This window comes from Chelonia mydas, chromosome 4, assembly GCF_015237465.2.
Source record: "Chelonia mydas isolate rCheMyd1 chromosome 4, rCheMyd1.pri.v2, whole genome shotgun sequence".
Classification (NCBI taxonomy): domain Eukaryota; kingdom Metazoa; phylum Chordata; order Testudines; family Cheloniidae; genus Chelonia; species Chelonia mydas.
Genome location: NC_057852.1, coordinates 78,083,451 through 78,109,713, shown reverse-complemented (window position 1 = coordinate 78,109,713; position 26,263 = coordinate 78,083,451). Strand labels below are relative to the sequence as shown.

General features: G+C 40.0%; 1 protein-coding gene across 1 annotated transcript in view; it reads right to left on the bottom strand.

Annotated features, from left to right (window-relative positions):
• Positions 1–26,263, bottom strand: part of TENM3 (teneurin transmembrane protein 3) — a 2,200,211-nt gene that overhangs the window by 1,034,937 nt on the left and 1,139,011 nt on the right. The window contains exon 7 of the mRNA XM_043546023.1: positions 4,408–4,470. The gene's annotated coding sequence lies outside the window, so the exon portion shown is untranslated. The remainder of the gene's footprint in view (positions 1–4,407; positions 4,471–26,263) is intronic.

Here is a 26,263-nt window from a genome sequence, read left to right as displayed (position 1 = left end):
GACCAAGATTAATTTTTAATTCATTCTAATCCTAACGTTTTCCTTTTCTTTTTTTTTTTAAACAACAACAACAACGTTGTGGTCAGTGAAAAAGCAGACACTAGCCAGAGATTAAGGGAAAACTGGCTTGTGGAAGAACCTCACCAATGTCTTGACTGAATGTGTTGTCAAATTCTGTTGTATAATGATCAATTCTTTGACAGATCATCTGCTCATTTCATCTTCTGCAAGTCCAACTCTACACATTTCTACTGTTCTGCCTTCACTATAGAGTTTCTTGACATATTTTTGGCACTGCAGTCCTATATTCCATATCCAGATATAGACTTTCATATTTGTCTGTTGCTGTTATGAAGTATTCATGGAACTGATCTTCCATACAGATTTCTCCCATACACTGTTTCAAAACCTGAACTTTCTCAATTGTGCAAAAAGCATCCAAGTCAACTCTGCAAAAAGTCATTGAAGGATGGCATTTACCAACTATAGCACAACCTTGAAAACCACTAAACAGAGACAAATTAATAGGGTTTTTATCTAAACTAGTAAACTTGTAGCATCAGAATAGACGTTAGGATTAAGAGCGGTAGCACTCATTCCCTCCAGGCCCTCAGCCATGCCTTGAAAGTTCTGACACATGACTATAATCACTTCAGTTCTGAAGTCCAGTCTGTTTTTGAGGTTTTAATTACTCTGTCAGTTTCTATGGGGCCTTGCATTCTTTTCTTCATATTGTCTTTTTATGAAATACCTTCAACACATTTCTCAATTGAAGATTTTTTTAAAATTTCCATTGTGAATGTTTTCTGTCAGACAAAAACTTCACAATATAATAAACATGGAACAGAACTATGCAACCCTAAAACACTGGGCAAAGTTTATATACTATGGATAGAAAATTGTTAACTGAACCCTCCCTTAGGCTATCTTCTTTTTAAAATAATTTCCTAACGCTGTATTTATTCCCATGTTACTTTTCCAATACTGTCATAAGAAGTTTGGACATTGTTTCAACATGGCTTTTAGCTTGTTGGATATCAATTGTCTTTGAAGTAAGATTACTGCTCATATATCTTAGTATCAGATTAGGTTGCGGCACTTTCAGTTCTCATAAATTAAATCGAGTAGGGACAGCTCAGCACTTGAATGGGAAAACTTCACGGAAAACCCAGGTGCAGTATTAAGTGGTCTTTGCAAGTTATTTAATGGCACTCCTCCTTCTACATCACTGTCACTATGACAGCCTGGTGCTTGAGGGCACACTGCAGCTATCTGAATGAGATGTAAAGCCATGCTGCTGGATATTTTAGTCATGAAGGATCTTTTGGTGATGTGTTGAGACCAGCATACCATTTCCACAACATTCATGGCATTTGGTGCCCAGGGTTCAGAGAGACCAGGTCCAGGTAATTAAATGTAGCAGCATTTTCTAGATAACAACATTACAAGGTGAGTAATAATGGGGTGACAGAAAGGAATGAACTTCTTATTTACAATGGTGTCACATCAGAATAGCAGATGATATCAAGTCAGGTCCCATGGATATCAATAATGGGGCCAGTATTATAAAAACTATCTATTAGTGACTTGATAACTTGAGACTGATCAGATTTGGAGATGACAAAAAGCTAAGGGAGACAGCAAATACAGAAGGCAGAAAAACACTGAATTGGATCTGAACAACTTGGGGGTATGGTCAGGCCATTAAGAAAGCAGATTTATTATAAGGAATTTCAAGATGTTACATTTTGATCCAAAGTCATTTTCCTTTCTTCTCCCATGTGCAGAGAGTCCACAGTGCCCTTAACAATTGCATATGAGATGTGTGTATGGAGTGGGGTCAAGGTGCCAGGATCCATTGTAGGGGAAGCCACGCATTTGCACATTGTGTGGTAAACTTCTAGCATTGCCATATGCAATCTTTGGGGGCTGAAGTACAGCCCTTTATCCTTGTGGATAGGAAAGGAAAAGAGCCCTCCAGCACTTAGGGGTTGCTCTTCTTCTGCTCTTCTTACTTCCACACTGTTCCCCAACCTCTTCTAGAGCAGAATATGAAAATCCCACTGTAGGATGTACACACATAGAATCTCTCACAATGGCTTGATTCCATTTAGAAGACTATGTGCAGATCTAGCCTCCACAAATTCAAAAAAATATATTGAACAGGGAGAGATCAAGGGAAAACAACTACAATGATACAAGGTCTTGAGAAAATGATATGTCAGGAGAGAGAGGATAAAGAAATATATATTTTGCCTAAAGAAACTAAACTAAGGGCACAAACAGCACATAACACTATAAATACATGAAGAAAGAAAAAGACCAATTCACACTGGACATTGATGTTCAGAGAAGGGCAATGGGCTGCAGTTGGAATGAATGAAGTTATTCTAGTAGATACTAGGAATAAGCTAGTTGCCGATAATACTGTGGTCAAATATCAGAACAGTAAACCTTAATGACCATGTCACTATACGCCTAGCGAAAGATTTGATAAATTTAAGAAAAGGGAGAAAAAAAAACCTCTTTCAGCTTGAAGCACGGACCTGAACTAAATCAGTCAAGAAGTCTTTTTCAGCAAATTCATCCCTAGTGTAACTCCACCAAAATCAATGCAGTTACATCAGAGAAGCATTTGTCCCAGCATAACCCAGCTTTCCTCATAATCTGTTTTCACTTCCTCCCTTGTCCATGCCCGTAGACAACAATAGTATTTTACCCACCTCTCAGGCTTGTAACCTCAGTGTCCTTTTCAACCCCTCCCTCCTCCTTCTTATAGCCTAGCTCCGTCTAAATTCTGCCACTTTTAATAAAAAAATCAAAATATATCCATAATGTTGCCCACATCTTGTTTGTGTCTTGCCTTGGTTTCTGAAACTGCCTCTTCTCTGTACTCCCCACATCCACCTCTTCTCTTTCCACTCTATGCAAATTACTGGCTTTCAAGTAACCTTCCTCTTCTGCCACTCAAACCACATCCTTTCATTCATTCATTCGCTTCCTCTTGTTAAAGCATCAAATACAAAGAATTCATTCTCATTGTCAATGCACTGTGCAATTTTGCCATCACAATCTCTGCTCTCATTTCTTCCCAGTTTCCCTCTTCTCCCTATGCACCTCCCAAACATCTGTGATTACTGCTCCCTTTTTGTATCTCTCGGGTTTACACCCTCTTTTCATGGTGCCCTCTAAGACTGGAAAATTTCCACTCTCTATAGAACCTTCTCTTCCTTTTAAAAACCCTTCTTTAAATCCCACTTCTTCCATGTGTTGGTCATCAATGATCATGTCTAGAGCAGGAAAATAGAATCATAGAATCACAGAATATCAGGGTTGGAAGGGACCTCAGGAGGTCACGTTTAAATAATAGGTCATGTTTAAATAAAAATGTCAGTTTAACACATTGTAACTCATCTATATTTTTTACACACTAGTGTACATGGGGATTAACACCTTTAAAAATATGTTAGCTGTCTGTGACTGACCCTAAGGAGGAACACAGGGAAGGAAATTGGTAGTTCTCTGCACAACTATAAAATATTATTGTTTACATAAATATAACACCATAAATGTACACAGATCTTTACAAAATGGAGAGTGAGACACAGTCCTAACCCACATATCTTGTAATCTATTTTGGATAACAGCTCGGTGGTGTGTGAAGATATTGTTATGAGCTGGATTGAGGCTGAGTAATTGTTCGAGGCTGGCTAATCACGTCCATTAATTTAAGATTGCTGTAAGAAATAGTTAAGCTCCTTTATCAAGCATGTTTTAACTACCACATTTTTAAAACGCTAGTGTAGACAGGTTTTAGCAGCTTTAAAAATACTTCAGGTGGTTGTTGTCAACCCTAGGTTCAGGGGCTGAGATTTCAAAGCTGCCTAAGGGACACATTCACAGACAATTCACAGCAGTAGAATGTAGTCAAGTAAAGACTCATAAGGTGGCAACATGTGAATGTAACCAGAATCCTATCCCCCTGCACATGCATATGATAGCCACTGTGGACAAGAGAACAAACAAATGAGAATGTTACTCACGTTGTTTAATGCACTACTGGAAGGTGGTCAGATGCTACAGTGATGAATATAGTATAAGAGTATAGTATACAGAACAGAATAGAACTAATTCACAAATATGTTCTATATTTTGTAGGTATTGAGTGCTTATCACCATGATATTTAATGATTCATAGTCATGTTCGTTCTATTTTTTTACCTTCCTACTTTTTAATTTTTAACCCACCAGATAATAAAATTGGTATTTTATTATGATACTATTATTTTATTGATTGAGCTTCCGCTACCAAACTTCACTCCCAATAGCCAATATGTGAAAGTTCTGGAGACTCATATTACAACTTCATTCATTAGTAACCTATTTCCAAGTTTACATTTCACTTACCAGATTGCATCAACTGTTGTTCTTCTCTTGGAAAAAACTCTCCGATTTTTAAGTATCAGAAATCTAAAATAAATAAATAAATAAATAAATAAATAAATAAATAAAATTAGGAGCCTTTACACATGAAGTTTCATTAAATTACAGCTGCATGTGCATCAAAACACAGAACAATTGAGATACCCAAAATCGTGACCTGTGTGATAGAAAAATCAGCCTGATTTTTTTGTTGTTGTTACTTGGGGGGGTGGGGGGTAGATTTTTTTTTCTCGCATTTGTTACAAAGATTACTTTGTCATAGACGAGAACATCTATTAACTGCCTAATTTGCACAAGCTTTCTGCTACAAAAGCTCTACTAAGCCTTAAGCATTTAACTCTGAATTATCTTATTCACTATTTTCCAGCACCATGCTTACTATTAGTTCTCTCTCCTTTTTTCTAGGAATATTTGAGGCAGCAACTGCCCCGTCACACTGGTAGAGACTATCCTCCATGAAGTTTTCTGGAGTGATTGAGGTAAAAATAAAAATGTTCTGATATTTCCCTGCAGGAAAGTGGTAGTAGTTTCCTTGGCTTAAATAGGCTTTAACTACATCCCACAGAGCAATGCTTCATAGTATAGTATTAGAGTGATCAAAAAGGATCAAAACACATTACTACGAAGAACTGAGCATCAGCCCATGTTAACCTCTGCTTTGTGTATTTCTCATTTAAACTTTCCAAAATATGGAGTTTCAATACAGATTTTTGTTTGCTTTTGCAAAATTTAGTTTGTTTACTATTTGTTCTCTATATATGCATTTTAGTTATATTGTTAACTAGTATATGCTAGGCCTGCATGTGGCATTTTCAAGTCCTTTGCTACAACAGGCACTAACAGAATTTGTAATATGAAATCTGCAAATTCTGTGGCATAAGGGGAATGGACCAGCATCAACCCTCATCCTGGATCTGCCACTAGAAAAGGAGAGATATTATCCTTCAATCCTGGACTAAGTCTGTGCTGTGCCCCAAATTCTGCAATTGGAACCTGACTTTGTTGTGGTTTCCAAAGCTGTGGAATTCTATGGATCCTAAGTAAATGATTAAAATCTACCAACACAATAATCCTAAACCATTTCCAGCCAGTGGAGAAATAAAAACCCTTATAAACAAAAAAGTAAAAAAGCAGTGTCCAACAAAATAGTCTGAAAACATTCATAAAGATCTAAGCCTTTCTATCCAAAACTGTAACAAATGAGGTCCCATTTCTTCATTAAACAAAGCAGGTGACTATTTGGAATGGAAAGGTAAAGCATGAGCATATTTCACTGTAACTACTAGGCAATTTCTATGTCCTCAGATTTTCTACAGTGGCTCAATGTCTCATAATAATCCTTCCTCCAATAATCATACATAGTCCAATAATCCATCTTTGTTCATTACCAAACTTGATTTATTGTGGGATTAATCTTCCTGCAGATAGTTCAAAGGACTGAATTATAGGTTTAGCTATTATGTGTGAAATTCTCTGGAATACCTGGAACCAAAACATGTTGGGCCAGATTCATCCCTGGAATAATTCCATTGATGTCAATGGAGTTATTCCAGGGATGAATTTTGCCCTTTAACTTGAAGACATTAAAAAGTTATCACATTCCAAGCATCCAATTATTGTTCACAATGACAATGTGTCCCACGGTTAATCAGCCTCTGTTTATGTATTTTTCCTGTTGTCAATAAAATTGCTGATGCCCTCTAACTATGAGTTGTATTGATCTCATTCCATCATTTAATTCAGAAATATGAAGGGTGACTTTATTAGAACTGGGTGTTAGATATGCTAACTTCTTATGCAGAGCTACTCTTTTTACTTTGCTTCTTGGCTACTCAAAAATGTTATTTTATGCTGTTCTACAGTGTAACTGTGACAGGACTCTGGATATATTTGGGATCTTAAGGAGACATGGGAGAGAGACTGTTGATGTATGTCTGTGCTGTTGATGTGTCTTTGTAAAGAGACTTACTCTTGATTTATTATAATTTTGCATGTACAACATAGCATGGTATCATTTTATACAAATATTTCATGTGGAATTTGAATAGCCACAGTTAGTTCAGAATTTTCCCTTTTAGAATGAGTGCCTATGTGCAAAACAATAACCACGAATGACTAGCTAGGAAAGACAATATTGTTCAGAATAATACCGCATAGATATACCTTCAAATTCTAGTTATTTGTTTTCAAGACATTCCATGCCAGTTCTTCAAAACCGGCCAACCATATTGAGCTCATAAAAGACCAGATTGCCCCTTGCCCTTATGCAGGTGCAAAAATTGGGAAACGGGCACAAGTAGTTTTTCCCCTTCTTCTCCCTCTTCCCTCCGCTCCCTTCCCCCGCAAAGCCCCCAGGATCCAGCCACAATTACAGACCCATTGATCTTACCAGCTGGTCATCCCAAAGGAGGCCAAAGGAGTAAGGACCATAGCCCTCTGCCATATCTGCACTAGGCAGCAGAGCAGGGTAAGCTTCACCCTCCTAAAAGGTGGTGCAGCAGGTAAGTTACCTCCTCTTGCAAGGAAGATACCATCCTTCAGGAGAAATAAATGTCCAGAGCTCTTTATGGAGCTCTCCCACGAGCATGACATAATTACACTGTCTCATAATTACACAGTCTGGCCCAAAATATACACAGGCAAAACTGTTTATTGAGCAGTTATGGACTTTGCATGATCTATTGTCTCATTGCTCACTCACATACCTATTTGGTGGAGATGAAATGTATGTGAGCGAATTTTGCAGGCTCAATTTAGGCACCATTTTCTGTTGGCATATATACAATATTTCTCTGCTTTTTTCACTTGTTTTTGGCCATTTTTTTCATACATGACATTAAATTAATCTAGTATAAACAAATATCAAAATCACCACAGTTTAACATTTTGTCAAGAATAATTCATGCAATGCTTAATTTGTAATGTAAGAGGTGCCTGGGCTCAAGCAATTTTTTTACTTTCGTAACTGATGTGGCAAACCCAGAGGTGCTGGGGCTAGGAACTGCCAGACGTAGAGGTGTTGGGGCTCAGTCTTGGCAAGCGCTGGCACAAATTAAGCACTGAATTTACATATATGAAAAACTCAGGTGACCTATGCCATAACAGGAGCACAGTGTTAGGTGAATATGATGGATCACACAATACCATTTTGCAACCACCATGTTTCATTTAAGAGAGGGCTCATTCTAATTTTCAGTAACTTCAGATGTTCTTAATCATATGGCAGTGCTCCATAACTCCTGAAATACAGCACATGGGACTCCTTTTGTTAATGGACTGATACCCGCTTTATTCCATTTGTGCGGTATATTGATTAGCAAATTAAATCTCTAAAAATTAATGGAGGTTCTGCATTTCCAAATGCACTCAGTACATCTTTCACAGCTTACTTACAGCAGGAATTTAAAAGGTCTATTTCTCCTTTCACACCAGTATTACACTGGTGTTGCTACTCTGTGCCAAAGTCTTAAATCAGGTGGAGCAATGCTGGATGCAGACTTGTGGAGGAGGGCAAAGACTACTACAACAGGTCTATGTCATATCTGGAAATCCTCCTGCACCATGGCCCATTGAGTTGAATTTTTATGTAACCCCCAGGAGATTACATAGATTCCTGGGACCCTATCTGCCGGCAGCTCAGGGAAAGGCACACTGTCCCTGGTAGGGAGGGGGAGCCAAGGCAGACTCAGAGTTTGCTCGGCAACCAATAGGGAGTGAGATTCCCCTCCCAGGGAGTTGAGAAAAGGGGAGAAGCCATTTTGGAGTCAGTCTGGAGCCAGCCAGGAAAAGGGCAGGACTGGCTGTGTGGGGAGCTGGTGAGCCCCAGGCCTGCATGTAGGGTTCCCCCTGAAAACAGCCTCTAGGGACCTGACAGCAGATCCCTCAGCTGGGTTTTTCCTTCCCCACTGATAATTCCCAATTTGTAGAGTTTGCTAGGAAACTTGCCCAGCCAGGCTGAGTTCGCCCTCCAGCTCCCTAGGTGAGACCAGTCACCACATGGTCAGTTCTGCTCTGGCTGCTAGTCCAGGGAAGCTGCCTGCGGAGTGTGTGTCTGGAAGCTGGGCTAGGAGGCTACAGTTTGGATGTTAGTGTAGTTGTGTAACCTACACCTTGAGCCCTGCACCCAGTGGTGAACTGGAGCTGGTTCGCGCAAACCGGTTGTTAAATTTTGAAGCCGGTTTAGAACCAGTTGTTAAAGGGGTGGGCAAACTGTGGCCCGCGGGACCATCCTTTCCGTCCTGCCTGAGCTCTCGGCTGGGGAAGCTCCCCTGAGAATTTTTACTCACCCAGCGGCACTCCGGGCCTTCGGTGGCAGGTCTTTCACTTGCTCCGGGCCTTCGACGGCACTTCGGTGGCAGGTCCTTTAGTGCCGCCTAAGACCCGAAGCGACTGAAGGAACTGGTTCTTCAGCTTCTGGCAGCTCATCACTGCCTGCACCCCTTTGTGATGAGGGGAAATCCTGGGACCGACGCAGCCTGCTTCCTGCCAGCAGAGAGCAGCCCCTCTACAGTGACTGGGGAGTCCAAAGTCATCTTCAAACCTGAGGATCATTCATGGAGTTTGTGAGTGCACCATCTTTTAGTTAGTCAGGTAATTTGTTTTGGGGACCCCCTACTCCCTGAACTGTGTCCTCAAGCCAGGGAGTAAGCATTTGAGGATTTTATAACCTGCTATATATTATACCTGTGGAGGGATTTACCACCTTCTCCCACCTGTGAGTCCTTTGGGCTGTACTGAACCCAGTCAGCCACACTGCTAAACCACTGCAAAGAAGAATTTTGTGGTTATAGTCATCAAGCAAAGTATGCATACCAACGGGACACTAATTTTACATTTGCTACATCAAGTCACAGGTATTTTCAGTGTGGGCACCGGTGACCCTAAAAATAGTGTTTCATCCTGTTATGTTGTATTTGTCTCCTGTTTAATATAATTATTGTGTTGAATATATTGTATGTGTTTGTGTTATTTCTTGGAAGTCTCCAATTATCTGGCAAGTAAGTGGGGATTACCCTGTAGTTAGAATTTTCCGCCCAAGCTGCCCTGGTCACCCTGCCAGGAAGGAGCGAGGGGGGGTGGAGGCACCGCCGAATAATTTCATAGGAAAAAAGAAAGAAGATACACCCTGCTGAGTGGGTGGTGGGATCCAAAAGAACCCAGACCTGTAAGTGGACTGGCATTAAAGGAGGTAACCAGGTGGAGAGAGGGCGCTACATTTAGATGCTTTCTGGCAAAGAAAAGCCAGAACACACAGGAGAATCTGTCACACTGACTTTATTGGAGTTCTGATTTACACACGTGTAAGAAACAGAAAAACCAGGCTCAAAGACTTTTATGAGCACTCTGAGCTGCCTGTTCTCTTATTCTTGCTAAATTGAGGCCTTATATTCTCGCTTTTAGTTATTCCTCAATTAAACCATACTTGAGGTACTTCATTTGAACTATTCTCCGCCCCCCAACCCCCAGATTCTAGTCTGCTAGACAGCCATTCACTAATACAAGTGTTTCAAATGGGAAACGTTGGTAAGCTGATGAGGCATAGTTATAAAGCAGACACAACTGCATTAAAGTTTTACATATTTGTTTACTAGCAGAATGAGATGAGATAAACAGAACATACAGCAAGGCACTGAGGATTAAAAAAATAAATCTCTCCTGAGACTAACCTAATAACTTGCTCCAAAAGCTCTCATAAATTATTAGCTTTGAAATCATTCAAAGTGTCTGAAACATAGTATGTGTCACTGATGTACTTGAAGTTCACCTAAGAAACTTGTATCATCAAAATGTGCCGACAAAAACTGCCAGCAGCTACGCCACCTTGCAATCAATCACATATCTGTTTCAGAATTATAAAGTGTCTGAGAGGTATAATTTCATCTGCTTCCAGCTGCATACATTTAAAACTTCACATTCTTATGGAGGAAGGAAAAAGACTGAAAAGATTTGTCAGCTCTGGTGCCCTCCATCTCATGATCTCTATCTTAAAAGCACTTTCAGAAAGTCTTGATATGTTTTTTTAAATTAATACAGTGTATAGAAGGATACATATTTTAAATTTTAAGGTGAATTTTTGTTTGTGAAAGGTGACAGTCCCAGAAATATAGGTTCTCTATTTAGTCCAGGAAGAGAGAGCTTGGATGACAGCAGTGCAAACACCTCCACATTGCCCATTCACTGATATGACAAAGTCCTCCTGGATGGGCCACTTCTAAGGGTGAGGGCATAATCAGCCTCCATGCCCATCCAATGCATTTCCATATTGTACTGTGCACCAGTGTGCTAAAATCACAGGAGTGACATCATATATAGTAATGCATCAGTAACAACAGCAGGTATGACTAAGTAAGGGTTGCTGGGGATAGACTCACTAGAAAATTTAAGTCTGCCTTTAGGATTTTTATTTGCAGATATTTTAAATCAATACAAATGGCACAGGTAATTGATCAATATTTTCGTCTGTATATAATAATTCATGCTGACTTAATCTCTAGAGTCCAGCCGGGTACCTGGCTTCACATCTATAGTGGAGGCACAAACCCAATGGCATCAACACCACCTAATCCTGCTCCCAATGAAATCAATGACAACATTCCCATTAATTTCAAAACTACAGGATTGTGGCAGTAGTGCTGCCATACATATGTTGTCCATACCCTGTCCACTCACCCACCTGCTCTGTCCTCTCCACATCCATGGCAGTCTCCAACTTACACTTGTCTATAGATGCACAAGAGTGTGCTGAGCAAGAGCAGCAGCAAATAGAGTTTTGTGAAGTACTTTCCCTAATCTTGTGACTCTGACTGCTATCTAAAAACTACTCATTAACTTCATGAGAGCCAACCAGACACATGTTAAACACCAATATAAGAAGAACAACAGAGGAAGCATCTGATCAGGTTTCCTCCCCAACAGGTCCTTGCACCAGACACGGCTACTTGGCCAAGCACATGGAAAATTGGAGATGTGGCTTTAGTGCTTCCGCTAGAGATGGTGGTGTAGCTGGAGTGAGGCAGAGGTGTAAAAGAAGGCTGAGAGGCACTTATTTGCTAGTTTATCCCAAGGGGTGGGGCGGGGGGGAGACTGGGAATCACTGCCTTCTCTAATCCTACCAACATGTCACAACGTGCCTACAAAAACAGGACAATTTTCTTAATTCATGAAGAACGAAACAAATATCACAGAACAAGTAGACAAACATGAAAGGAATATTCTCATGAACCAGGTCCACCCTGTATAATGGTGAACAAAGTGCTTCATTTCCATGTTGAGTGTAATACAGGAAAGTGATCTGTATCCTACACATCAGATTTTTTCTCTTCCCTCCCACCTCGCATTTCTCCACATGATTCAGAGTACCAAAGTGCTTCCTGTTCTGAGCTACAGGACACATGCTGGGTGCAGCTCTTGAAGTGAGCTCAGCAAGGGTCGGAAGCAGGCAATGCTGTGAGCTAATGGAAGAATAATTTAAAGTGAGCTTAGATAGTTGGGGGTGGGAGGGAAGGACCCACATCTAGTGAAAATAAGATTTGCTTTTCTTGTTTCTATTACTTGCTGTTGGTAATTTCAGATCTTTCATTTCAAAATCTGTTTCGAATGATGTCTGGAATAGTAAAGTGTGTTTAGCTTTTATCTGTCACTTTTTGATAATTTCTATTAACCTTACTTTAAGAGTATTGATGTTAACTCTACAAAGAATAATTAAATGCAGTTAAGAACAGTAATTTGGAATATTTTGATTTATTATTGTAGAGATTTCCATACATTATTTCAATCTTTCTTTTGTAGTAGAGAATACTGCACATTCCTGATTAAATTCAAGTTTTTATGATATTCCCCTCTCATTTTTTTTTAAGACATTCACTGTTCCTCACCTGCACGCTAAGAACATGGTTACTTACTCCAAAGGCAAAAAATGTGTAATAACATAGCTAGTTTACTTGGCTATTACTTTACAATGGCTATTAGCCAAGACGGTCAGGGATGCAACCCCATGCTTGGGGTGGCCCTAAGCCTCTGATTCCAAGAAAGGAAAGACGGATTGGATCTCTCCAAAAGTGTCTTGTTCTGTTCAATGACTCTGAAGCTCTGGTAGTGGCCACTGTCAGAGACAGGATACTAAGCTAAATAGATCATTGGTCTGACCCGATGCGGCAGCTCTTATGTTCTTTCTTAACATCTCTGTGTGCACAAATTCCATGGATTGTGGTGATATAGGATTTTGTTTTCTGCATCCCCTAGGATACATTATTTAATCGTAGGAAACTAATGAGTTTCCAGAGACGCAATGGCTCCAACCAAATTTCCCCTTTTTCTAATTCCTAACTCTTTGCTATAACCTACACGGTGTGCTTTCTAAATCCTTAGTACTGTAAAAGGTACTGCAGCTTTTGCAATGTAAATAACTGTACACTGTTGGCTTGGTTAAAGTTGAAGCTGTACAGAAGGTGAGCAGCATTCTGATTAAGGAAGGAAGGAATAGACAGAGGATATCTCATGTTACCTGTGATGTCCAGGTGACATTTTCCCCTTGATTTATGTACCTAATTATTTTCTTTATTAATTTTTGGTGTGAATTTAACATTTCTCAACTGTACCAGTCTATTTCAATCCTGGGACGGTGGGCACAGCCCATCAAAACAATTAAAGGTCTGCCCCCCTCAATTAGAGAAAAGACACAGAGTCCAGAATTTAATATAGGAGGGACAAAATATGAAAATAGGAAGATGGTTACAGGTTATTGAATCCAAAGGAGGGATCCAGCTGTGGATGCCAAGCAGAGAATGCCAGGCTGCACCCACTGCTCTAAGAAACTCAGTGGATAGTAAAAGTCACCACAGTTTTACAGAACTCCCACCCGCCCCCACTCAGCCTCCATCTCCTTAAATAAGTTGATGAGGAGGTCTCAGGACTCGGTGGGGCTATGTGCAGGGAATGCATATAAGAACAGGTGTGGGGAGAAGCGTATTCAGAACCTTAATAAGCAGTTCTGGGGGAGATGGAAGTGGAGCTGCAATCCAGTGCACTGCAGATAGGTGTGCCCAAGGTCTCCTACTCATACCAGGAGGGGCAGGTGATGGGGACTGTAAAGGGGCTAGCTGGGGCTCGACCCTCTCCGGGACGGAGGGGAGCCACAACAACTCACTACACACAGCTGAGGATTGGGGAATTAGTTCAGCCGCGGAAGTTTTTCCTGGCAGCTCTTGTGGAGCCAGAAAATAAGGACAGTTATGCTGGGACCCGAGGTCAGGGCGGGGCAATAATGACTCAGGCCCTTAGGCAGGGCTGCACAACAATACTATAGCAGTAGCAATATAAACAGTAGTAAGTCCAGGCCCTAAGTCAGGGCGGGGCAGTAATGAGTCAGGAGCTCAGGCCCTCAGGCAGGGCTGAGCGAAACGGTAGGCCCAAGCCTCCAAATGGTTTGGGAGAGGGGGAAACTGCCACCCACGAGTTGGGTGGCAGGAGGGACGCAGGCCTTCCCACACCACTGCGTCCCCCCAGGGACCTAGCAGCAGTAGAAGACCCACTGCTGTGTCAGTGGGGATCCTGGCCGCAACACACTGACATGGGCTCTGGCAGTGCTACAGCCAGACTAGGGTCGACTGTCCCTGGGCTACTTCCTTACTCCCCCTCTGGTGGTACCTAAGTCATGGTGGAGTCCTTCGGGGGGTCCAGCACTATGGGTTCCTCAGGGTACCGGGCGAGTGGCAGGCCCGGCAACTCCTCCGGGTAGTGGTTGCAGGGCAGGTCTGGCAACTCCTCCAGGTAGCGGTCGCAGGGCAGGTCGGGCCAGTCCTGGCATGCACCTTGGGCCGCAGGGGCTTCCCAGTCGCGGGCCAGGCTGGAGGCGGCTGGCCTCCCCGGCGGCTGGCCCCCCAGTGAGCTCTGAGGGCGAGCCTTTATACTTCCAGGTCGCCGCCTGAACCTCTGAGGGGTGGGCTCAGAGCTCCCTAGCTCCGCCCACCCCAGCCTCCGGATGGGCTCGTCCCTCTCTGGGGCGGTGGGGAGCCACACCGCCTCACTACAGGGACATAATGTCAGAGTTCCTTGGAAGTTGTTACATAATGGACCTGCAAGCAGTTCTACACAGTCACCTGTGGCAGAACCAGCTTCACCACCAGCCATGGAAAATGAAACTCTCCAATAATCCACTGAACAGTTACGATACCTGCAGCAGCAATTCCCCATGCAGTTCTATCAACATGCCTCAATCCTGATCTTGAGGGATCACTTCTAAAGGTGAGAGAATACTTCAGTCCTTGGTCTTTTTTTAGAATCCACCAACAAAGATGTCAAGTAGTGCCCGCTCTGGATGTTTTAGTGATGTGGACACTTGTCCCAAGAGAATTGGCCTGAGACTAAACTTAAGGAACAAAAGAATGTGCATTTTGCAGTAGATAAACTATATGACTGATGACGTTAATATCCTGTTTATAATCCTTCCATGGGGGGAAACACCCTAAGATTCTGAACACAAAGATGAAGATATTCTCGTATTTGATGCTGATGGTGGAAGTGAGATTTGAAACCTACTAACCAAAATTAGAAAGCTCTGTAACATTTGAAATTTAACAATTTTTTTAAATAGCAAAACATTTTCAAATCTGCCAAAAAGTTTGTCTTACATTGATCTGAAGGATCTGTCGAAGACTGGGGGGGGGGGTCAGAGGGGAAGTTCTAATTTTATCAGAACAGGATAGCCAATCTGTAGTGAGCATGACAGTCAAGCAGTATAAGATTTTATGGGGCCCTTTGTAATGGAGATCAAAAATAGTCAGCATGAGGCCTCTATTTCATTTTATTGATTCCACTCTTAATCCGCTAAAGGTAACATCTCCACTTCCTTCCACAATTTCATCTGTTTTAATTAGTTGTTTTGCTGTAGTTAAACATTCCATTTCTTTTCACACCAGATATAGTTATTGGCAGGCTAGCAGCCACTAGTCATCACTGCTGGATTTTTGCTTTAACAACGGGCCTTTGTATTCAGAGGGCTGTGTGTGCTATATTCTATGTTTTGCAAGACATAAAATACTTCTGTAGCTGCCTAATAGCCACCTATTATTTAACATATATAAATTACAGGAAAAAGCCTGGTTATTTTTGCCCTGTAAACAAAGATATATTTTAAGAGATATTAACAAAGGCCATGATCATGGATTGGGATGTGCTAGCACAAATCTCTATTCTCATGCAATTCTATACACATACAGAGGTCCACAGTTGTGGATGAGTTGTGAAACTAGAATGATTTTTGTTTATGGGTAAAACCATAACCTCTGAAGTCAAGGGAACTTGCTGGGGTACATCATCCCACAGTAGCGGACTTGGATGCAGGACCAGGGCCTAAGCAGGTTACAGTGTGAGCTAGAGCCACCTCCTACATTTAGAAATAAAACACTTAGCGATTCACAAACTTCTTCATATAAAAGAGCTTTCATATTCTCAGAAAAGGTACCATAGCTGAATTATTCCAAAGATTATTATATTTGAAGACATTTTTTTCTTTGAAGCAATAGACATTGCAGATCAATTTCCCTTTTAAGGTTATACCTGTACTGGGAATTTCATTCATTCCTTATTTTTTTTTTTAAACTGCACAAAAAGGAAGAAACAACATCTTATTTCTATTTAGTGATTTGAATGACCTCTTAAAATCCATTGCTGTTGCTTGGGTTAGGAAGATGTTTGCATGGTAGCAGAGTCTGGAAAAAGTCTTTTCAAGGATCCTGTCCAAGGTTCAGTACTTGCTTGTCTAGCTCAGCTGAACAGGATTTGAATTAAGAAAAGAAATATTATATATATAAGTAGATCAAGTGAGAAAACTACTTGGTTAGTACAGCTATAAGCAACAGTCTAGCAGCCTCTTCTTCACTGTGGCAGTGTGCTGATGAGAGATCACTTCCCAGGTTCATTACTGGAAATAAGTTCCCTAGTAAAAATTAATCTATTGGTGCCCACATTATATAAGATTTCAATTATTCATTCATCTTATTTATTACCTAATATTTGTAGGGCTACTTAGTTGTCTAGCTGTCCTGCCTTTAAGAAGTATGTTTCTCTGAGCATCCAGAAAGAAATAATAGTTTAATACGCCTTAGCCTGATGTTTAGGATGCCGCTTTAAAAAAATGTAATTGTTGTTTTTTTTCCTACTCCACTGCACAAATTAAGAAAACAATTGTACACAGTGTTTTTTCAACTTGCTAAGGTTAGTGAACTATTAAAGAGAACAACACTTAATGTACTAGAAAGAGCAGATGAATGCAATTCTTTAAATTACAGTAGTATGAGCCCTGTGAAAGTTAGCTTTTGAATCCTTTTTGCTGGATTCCAATATTTTATAGCCTTTGGGTGTGACCTTTATTTCAGCTTGTCATCGGGAAATGAGGAATTCTGTCTCCTGTCAGGTTCTCCATTCAGAATTACTGTACAAATAGAATTTAGTTGCTTTGCTTCTTTAACTTAAGGTAAGACTAATGTCATTTTCCCCATTTTTTGGCCCTAGAGGAAAGATGAATATTATCCAAACCTACTGTTCTCATCCTTGTCACACTGAACTAGGATAAACAAGTTATAAAATGCCAGTTTTAACAAAGTGCAACTGGTTTTTTACATTATTCTTCGATATAGGTTCTTAAACTGCACCCATCACCTTGGTATGTGAGCACCTTGACAACAATCAAATACTATTTTGGACTTCATTTTCAAAGATTTCAAGCCACAGTAAGCCTGGTAAAGATAAAATAGTTTGTCCTGTCAATCTTCAATGAAATTAAAAAATTGGATTTAAAAAAAAAGTTCCCATAACGCTGGCATGTATGTTGCCCTGAATCATCATGCAGCACTGCCAGTTACAATTTACATTTACTAAAAAAAGGAAGATTGAGAAATTTTTCAATATATCATTATGGATAAATTTCACATCCATGTCGGCGAGGATTAGAGAGATGGAATGAACATACTGCCTCAGAAAATGTTTCAGTTTAAGAAGCAGTATCAAGTTCAGCCCTTTCCACAGACAGGTCTGCAGTCTTGAGAAAATTATCCCTCTGCCCCCATTTGGGGTCTGGGCTTTTAAATTGATTATTCACTTATCTGTACCCTCTCCTAGTGTAAGATGGTTTTCACACTTTTGAGCTTTCATGGTTTACCTGTAGGATTAAATAGTAACTCAAAAATGCTTAACCCATTTTGTTTTCTTTGAGTTATGTATCAAGTCATTTCCATTTTTGTTAAAGGATGTTCTAGCTGTCCTTTTTTACCAAGACACAGTAGTTTTTCTTCGTGTTTGAGGTTAAAAAGTGCAGTTTGATCCAAGGAAGGCAGTTATGCACAAGAGACTGCTCTGTACTAAATTAGAAGGTTTCTCATGCAGGGCATCCCTGCCTCTTGATTGGTGGAGTAAGGGTCTATGATTTATTATTTAGCATCACTTTCATACTGTATGTTAAATTCACAAGTTTTTAAAAATAAAAATTCAATGTAATGTGATTTCAATCATAAGAATGATCTATGTGTAACTGTGTGTGTGTGCATTTCCATCTGTAAGGATAGATTTAGAGTGCCCCAATCCACATCCTAATTCAGCAGAGCTACTTATGGGAAACTGAAGGTTTGGACCCATAATTTACACCACTACAATCAAAGACATGAAGACTAACTACAGGCTGGGATTATAATTGTTCACTTACTCAACACATCAACAAATACTTCTGCATCATGGTGACACAATTTTCAGATGGGCTATTAAGGACAGATTCTCCACTGCCTTGCGCTTTGTGTAGTCATTTGTGTAAACCAAATGCAAAGTGGGGATGTAAAAATTACCAAATACAAATAGGGGGCCTTTTACATCTACTTTGAGGAGGGCAAAATGAATACACATGGTGCGAAACTGTGGAGAATCAGACCCTTTCATTTCTAAAAACAGTAATGTAGTTTAAAACAATATCAGACATCCTTTATCAATAATCATAAGTAAAAGTGTTAAATTGAAACCAATCCTAGCTGAGGAAAAAAAATCCAAGGCCTACACACTGTGCATCCATCCAAACTTTTTAAACACACATCTTTATTTGAGTTAACCTCCTTTCTCTCCAAAAAAGTTACTCTTACCACACGAATGGCAAACTACTGTGCAACTGTAGTACCACTCCATTCAACCACCCACAAGACAGTATACAAGCATACACATCCTAACTCATCCAGCATCTGCTGCTCCAGCTTCAATCCTAGATCCTCTTTCATACAGCAGAAAAAGTCCTGCCAAGTCTCTCCGAGAGCTCGTAACCATGCCAATGTCCTCAATTATTTGATAAATCAAAGAACTGTTCAATACACTGGGCCTGATTCTGTTCTCACCTGCACTGTTGAACTCCAGTGGGTCTGATTTTCTTTTACACTAAGCCTCAGAGTCAATTAAATCTGCACCCATTTTATGGCCCCTTTACATTGCAAGAGTGGTGAAAAGGGGCTGCAGTGTAAATAAGAATCAGACTCTCTTGACTTCAGTGTACTTACTCCTGATTTATACAGCTATAAATGTGAGATCACAACTTACCTAGCATCAGAACACAACTACAGTTTACAATAGCAACATTCGTGGAGTATTTAAGTGGCAGACAGTATTGGTGAAAAAAGGTTGTGGAAAGTTAGAAGCATTTTTTAGGGATCTACCCCTTTCTTCATCACAAAATCTGAAAGGTGATGCAGACACAAGAAAATGAATACAGGCAATGAGATTTAACAAAGCAGCTGGCTACACAAGATTTTCTTGACATGAATGTTGAAGCTCAATGTTTGACCAGCTCAAGAGGCAGACTGCAACTTTGATAAACAATAGGGGTCTGCCAAACTGAGTCACGGTAATTATCCATACACAGTCAGTTGCTTTTCAACACACGTTTGAACACTTTGCTTCCTGCTTTCTCCTCTTCTCTAGACCAATCTTTAAGGTTTTATATCTGATGTGCTACACTAAAACATGCTTTGAAAAACATTGTGGACTGAACAACTGGTTACCGTTTGGATTCTAATTGCCAAATTCAAATTTCTTCTAAACATCTGATGTTGGGAATACAACTATTTAGCTCTAAATTAGAGCTGTGTGAGCCACTGAGATGCCCACTGCTTGGAGAGCCAGGACGAACACAGAAAAACAAAAAAATATATTTAACGGCCCCCTGTTCTGTTCCATTATTAATACCCCTCTCATGTACTACCCCAACAGAGTAACGCTCTTTGATGATTTTATCACCAAAGAACATTGCTATGATCATGTAAGATGCTGTGGAACCACAAATAATCAATCAAAATGAGAAAAGCAGATAAGGCAACTTTCTGACTTTTTTTAAAGAGAATTTAATTCTCATTAAAAATGAGAGACTGACAGCTTTTGAGATGGACATCACCTTCTCTACAGCATGGGCAGAGGCAATACAAACTAGCCCACAATATTCGACCAGTGCACCACAGCCCTCTCCTGAAGTGACCACCTACATAGGTAGAGCAGTCCTGTATCCATAGACCAATTATTCAAGTCCTTAACATCTTTTGCTGGGATATTCAGCAAAGGAGGCTACTTAGTTCTAATTCTGGTGGTGTTTTTGTGATATAGATTGACTGGGAATAATACTGAGGACACCAGATCATATCATATACTATAAGCCACTTAATCAGCAGATGGTAATACCCCCTGGTCACATCCAACTGGGTCATATTCAAACTGGTGACCTCCTGTACTGCAGAGCTTAAAAGCTTTACATCCTAGATGATCTAGACTTCCAGAATTTTTTTTTTAATATTTCAAACTAATTCAAGTTGATTGTCTTATGAAAAACAGCTTATGATCTGTGGAGGCATACTGAAGGTATACAATATCTTCAGGCTTTCTGTGGACTATATGAAGTGTGCTTATATGACTAAACCAGGTATAATCTTGGTTGTGTATGGGGGCGTGAGATATAGAGGTGTAAGAGAAAACTGACAGATCTTCCTTTCAAAGCAAAGATTTCTAATAATTTTCTTTGTCATTGAATAAAAAAGGTCTCCACAACTGAATGAGACCCTATTTTCTACTCTTTATACCTCCAACATCTATTCCTCTGCTGTGTGGTTCCAAGTGCATTATTCAAACAAAAGCAGCTTACACTTTTGAGGGTTTAAATTACTTTGCAGTTTGGCATACAGTGGGTCCATGTGAAGATTTTAAATTCAACATAAAGGAACATTGTCTTCTATAACCCACGGTTTGTGTTAGGACTAACAAAATTGGAAGTCAGCTTGATATTGAACAGTAAACAATGTATATGGATGGCGGTGGAGGGAAGGGACGCATGGGGTGAATTGCCATTACAACAATTCAAGGCTGGGAAGGGTGGAAAATATAAAAAGAATGTTGCAGGTGAATCCTTCACATGTAGCCCAAGTGACTTTAGATTCACTATTGTAACTAAGACAACAACTTATTGAGTTTCAGTTAATGAGATTTGTGCTGCTATTGAATGTTTATGCTATTGTCAGTGCCTGCATTCCCCCCCTTTTTTGATTCTTGTTCTCCACACCGCCCCTTTAATTGTGCTTCAGTCTTCATCTTGACACAGAGATTTAGTGCTGAAAAGCTGCAGCTGCAGCTGTACCATGATCTAAGACCCAAGTGTTGTGTTAGTAGAGATGCACTTCTTCCAAAGTTGGATTCAATTTCTCCAGATTTTTACTGGTGTGTTAACACAAGCTCTGTGGTTTGAAAATGCCATTCCTTTACACTTCTGATAATGACATCAGATTCTTTGGTGGTACCTTTGGGGATACAAAGGGTTCCTGTTAGATTAGTCAACCAATATGTTAAAGGTAATTTTATCCCCCTATGTATTTCTCAATTATAGCCGTAGACTTTAGCATAAGAGACAGAATAAGATATTTTGCCTATGTCTGTGGCCTGGAAGTGTCTATCTTTTAGGTGCATCGTTGCAAATTTCACAGGACCTATATCGACACTTAATCACAATCATTGCCAAGATAGGACAGTAATGAGAATGAGACTCCTCCTGTGCATTAATGAGTAACTACAGACTGAATCTGAGTGCAGATTATTCATTACATCTACAATAACTTAATTCTGAATGCATATAAACATGTATGGAACAATAGGCAGGGAGGTGGGCTAGAGGACCTAATACTGTACATCTTTTTTCATCTCTATTTCCTGGAATTCTAACAAATGTAACTGCGTCTTGAAGAGCATATTATTATATCTATTTCATGTAAGGATATTCTAAACAGCTGTCAAAGTCTGGCGTTGAATGCAGAGTATCAGTATTGAGGTTTGTAAGTTGGAGGGCTGTTAACACTGCTGACAATTTTTAGTTGGGGAGGGAGGGATTCCATGCAGCTTTTTTCAGCTTTTGTTAGAGACCCATCCTACATATTTCCCCCTTTGAATAAAGAATTTCAAACTATAATAAGCAATATGAGTGCAAACAATTGTTACACATAATAAAGTACTTGCTCTATATTATCCAAACCACATATGTATTAAACACTAAAACTGCTAACGAATGACATTTTTAAGAGGTCTTTTTGTTCAAGGTAGAAAATTGACATGCTGTCATGGTTTTCCTATAAGGAATAACAAAAAACAAACTAAACCCAAAACCATCTGGAATAAGAAAGCTGGTGCTGTTCAACAAGCATACATGATTGTAATTCACAATAAGCTCTACAGGACACAGCTCGAGTGCTGTAGAAGGTGCTCGAGCAATGTATCACCAGGGTCACAGATTTAAGGAGATGAATCTCTCTTTGGCCCATGGCTGCTCAGATTGTGCTTTTTGATTTAATTTGAAGCATTCAGATAAAAGGCCCTGATGGCATATGCTTCTCATTGAAGATGCCTATTTTTCTGAGCTGTTAAGAACTCCAGAGAGACATGAGTAAAACACAGGAGCACATGCCGCACATCCTCTGGGATATTTTCTTTCATACATGCTAATGAAGATTAAAGTGTAAAGAAGTGCAGACATCAGTTGAACAGATAATTAATGATGATTGATGTTATATTTTTAATTTACGCCACAAGTCTCATTCAAGTAAAAACTGCAAATGCTAGAAAACTTCCTGGGTTGCAGGCTATTTTGGTGTTCCAAATGCAGAGGCATGAGTTCAATGTAAAGGTAACCTTTAATGTGCACCAAAGTGTCAACATGAGAAAGCAAGAGGGAATCTATTAACATTATACAATTTTCATTAATTTTGCCTTGGAAAAGATGCCTGTGAATTTTTTAAATTTTACTTTCTATCTGTGCTTCTTTTTCCTTTAGCCTTTATCTCTGTAGCTTTCAAGGTGTGAATTCAGGTTCAGCTGGATACCCATTGTTTGCAATTCAACATACACAATTTTTTTTATAGCTGCTTTTTATTCATGTACTTTAAAGTTATCTGCTTTAAATTAGTCCTACGCTTCCTTCAGATTTGCCCTATCCCTGGCAGCTCGGTGGTGCAGTTGTGACTTTAGTTTTTTGTTGGCAGAAACATTCCAAAAAACAGGCCATAAATCCACGGAAGGAAGTGCATCAGCAATTTCTCTTTTGCCAGTACAGCACAATGTCATTTTTTGAAGGTTGTTACTGTACATGTTCTGCAGCAGCATTACCAGAGTCACGGTATTAAGTACCATATCAAATCTTGAGGCTGTTTACAACAGGTAAATTCTGGGGTATAAATTGTTTCACTGAGTGATCCTCCCCAAGGATGGCAAATGCATAAAGTCATTGAATAATAGGGGCACTTTTAAGAGTGCTGCGGGAAAGCTTTGTGTCTGCCAACTGGTAGTAAGACACTAGGAAAAAAACAATCATCACTCCTTCCACAATACTCCATTCTGTTGACTACATTTAGCGCAGGTGTGTCTCTACCTGAATTTGTGCGTGTGCTTGCAAGTACCCTATTTATTAAGAGAGGACAGAAGGACTTGAATTGGGATATAGCTAAAAGCTGCATCTCCACCAAGTGAGCCATAAGGAGCCATCTACTGGCTGCAACTGTATGAACTCTGGTAAACTTGTCTCATTATTCCCTAAGGATGGCATTCACCTGGGTGCAGAAGACCAATGAGGTCTTCAGCACAGCTTAACCCTAATAGCGGGAGTGCCCCGGGGGACAAGACACTGGTAGAGTGGCATCCTGTGCACATTGTGGAAAGGGTTTCCAGGCTGGAGCCACATAGTCCAGTATGGAGAGTGACAATGGGGGTGAGCCAGGGAGTAGGCAATGGGAGACCTTATGGAAAAGCCTAAAAAATGCTGTATAAAATTAGACACTTTCCATAGTTTTGTTTAAATCACCTATAGAATGACAAAATGCCATCCTTGCTATGGAATTCTAGAGGATGGTTCTAATCTAGACCTACGGAAAGGATCTCAATCTCTATGTAATTTGTGTTTTTACAATAGTTTCTATAGAATCCTATCGGTTTCATATCTATTAAATACTAAAGATTTTTTTTCAGAGTAACAGCCGTGTTAGTCTGTATTCGCAAAAAGAAGAGGAGTACTTGTGGCACCTTAGAGACTAACCAATTTATTTGAGCATAAGCTTTCGTGAGCTACAGCTCACTTCATCAGATGCATACTGTGGAAAGTGTAGAAGATCTTTTTATATACACACAAAGCATGAAAAAATACCTCCTCCCACCCCACTCTCTTGCTGGTAATAGCTTATCTAAAGTGATCACTCTCCTTACAATGTGTATGATAATCAAGTTGGGCCATTTCCAGCACAAATCCAGGTTTTCTCACCACCCCCCCCAACCCACTCTCCAGCAGGAGAGTGGGTTTGTGTGTGTGGGGGGGGGGGCGGGGGTGGTGAGAAAACCTGGATTTGTGCTGGAAATGGCCCAACTTGATTATCATACACATTGTAAGGAGAGTGATCACTTTAGATAAGCTATTACCAGCAGGAGAGTGGGGTGCGAGGAGGTATTTTTTCATGCTTTGTATGTATATAAAAAGATCTTCTACACTTTCCACAGTATGCATCCGATGAAGTGAGCTGTAGCTCACGAAAGCTTATGCTCAAATAAATTGATTAGTCTCTAAGGTGCCACAAGTACTCCTCTTCTTTTTAAAGAATTTTTCTATACAATATCTCTGATTGTATAAATCCAGCAGCCCTAAAACACCACACAATGAGTCTAGAGAGGCTGTGACTGCTATTCTAATCCACATGTTGGGAGAATGGAACAGTGCTACTATCTACACCCTAACCCTAGCCTGAAGGGGGTGGATTTTGCCTTCCCAATCATTCAGACCACCTTCACCACATATGCCACATAAAGAATGATTATTCTGCAACTGAAGTTAATTTTAATCTGAACAGGCAGCTAAGTGAACAATTTGCGGTGAACGATTTGTTCTGCAAATTTAGCCTCTTAGTCCACCAAAAGACTATATATAACTTTTGCAAGTTTCCATACTACTGTTTGACAAATGTTTTGCTTGAGCAAACTACAGTCAATACATTGCCTATGAACTGCTAATGTTCAGTATTTACTTCTCAGTACTGGAGCTGTGGGATTGGTTTCTGTAAATAAGATGGTATTTTTCTATTCCACCCTTATCTTTTATAAAGTGTTTTCACTTCTGCCCCAAACAAATTTTGTTTCACAATCAAATGAATCTCAGCTTCAGGCCTGAAATTTGCTTTCTGTGGACATTTGCATGAACAAAACATTTCTTGTACTAATGTTTTGGAAAAGCGGATAAAAAAGAGTATGCAGACCGTTGAAGCAAATTTCTTATTTAGAAGCTAAGGAACAGTTTACAGATTTTTTTTCATCACTGTTGACCCTAGTCCAGTAAAGGGATTAAGCTTGTCATGCTAGTCATGTTTTTTACTACTTGAAATATAGTGCCACCACTTACAGGTGGAACACTGACATTACTATTAGAAATCCTAAAAGAAGGTGGGACAATAATTTTTCCTCAAGAATACTTCACAGTCAAGGGTCCAGTCAAAGAAGAAATATAATGAGTGCAGATAGCTTGGTCTTGTTCTTGACTCTCATTGTCCCTCTTTGGACAACTTAGTTAACCTCTCCATACCTCAGTTTTCTTAGCAGTAAAATGGGTTATTAGTGGTTTTCTACCTCCTAAGAATATTGTGAGGAGTACTGGAAGGTTGGTCGGTCTTTTAGTTAAGGTAACAGAGGACTGAGAGTCAGGAGATCTTGATGTTCCCAACTTTATTGCAGACTTCTCGGGTGATCTTGAATTGATTGCTCTGTGCCCTCATTTCTTCATCAGTAAAATAGGTGCAATAACACTTACGTAACTCCTGAGGGTACAGTGAGAGTTAATGTTTGTAAAATCTGTTGTGATCCATCAAAGGCATCATAGAAGGGTAAAGTATAACTACTGCTATTACTATTATTTAAAAACTGTCATTTGTAAATCTCTAAGAGATCCTCTAATCCAGTGGTTCTCAGACTTTTGTACTGGTGACCCCTTTCACATACAAGCCTCTGAGTGTGACTCCCCTTATAAATGAAAAACACTTTTTAATATTTTTAACACCATTATAAATGCTGGAGGCAAAGCGGGGTTTGGGGTGAAGACTGACAGCTCATGACCCTCCATGTAATAACCTCGCGGCCCCCTGAGGGGTCCCAAACACCAGTTTGTGAACCCATGCTCTAACCAAAGCAAGTAAAGACTGCAAATGTGAAATATTACTGTTATTAGAAACTGATAGCAAAGAGAAACTAGAGCTACTTTGACAAAAACTCAGATCTCACCTGTCTAATGCACAATAATTTCTTC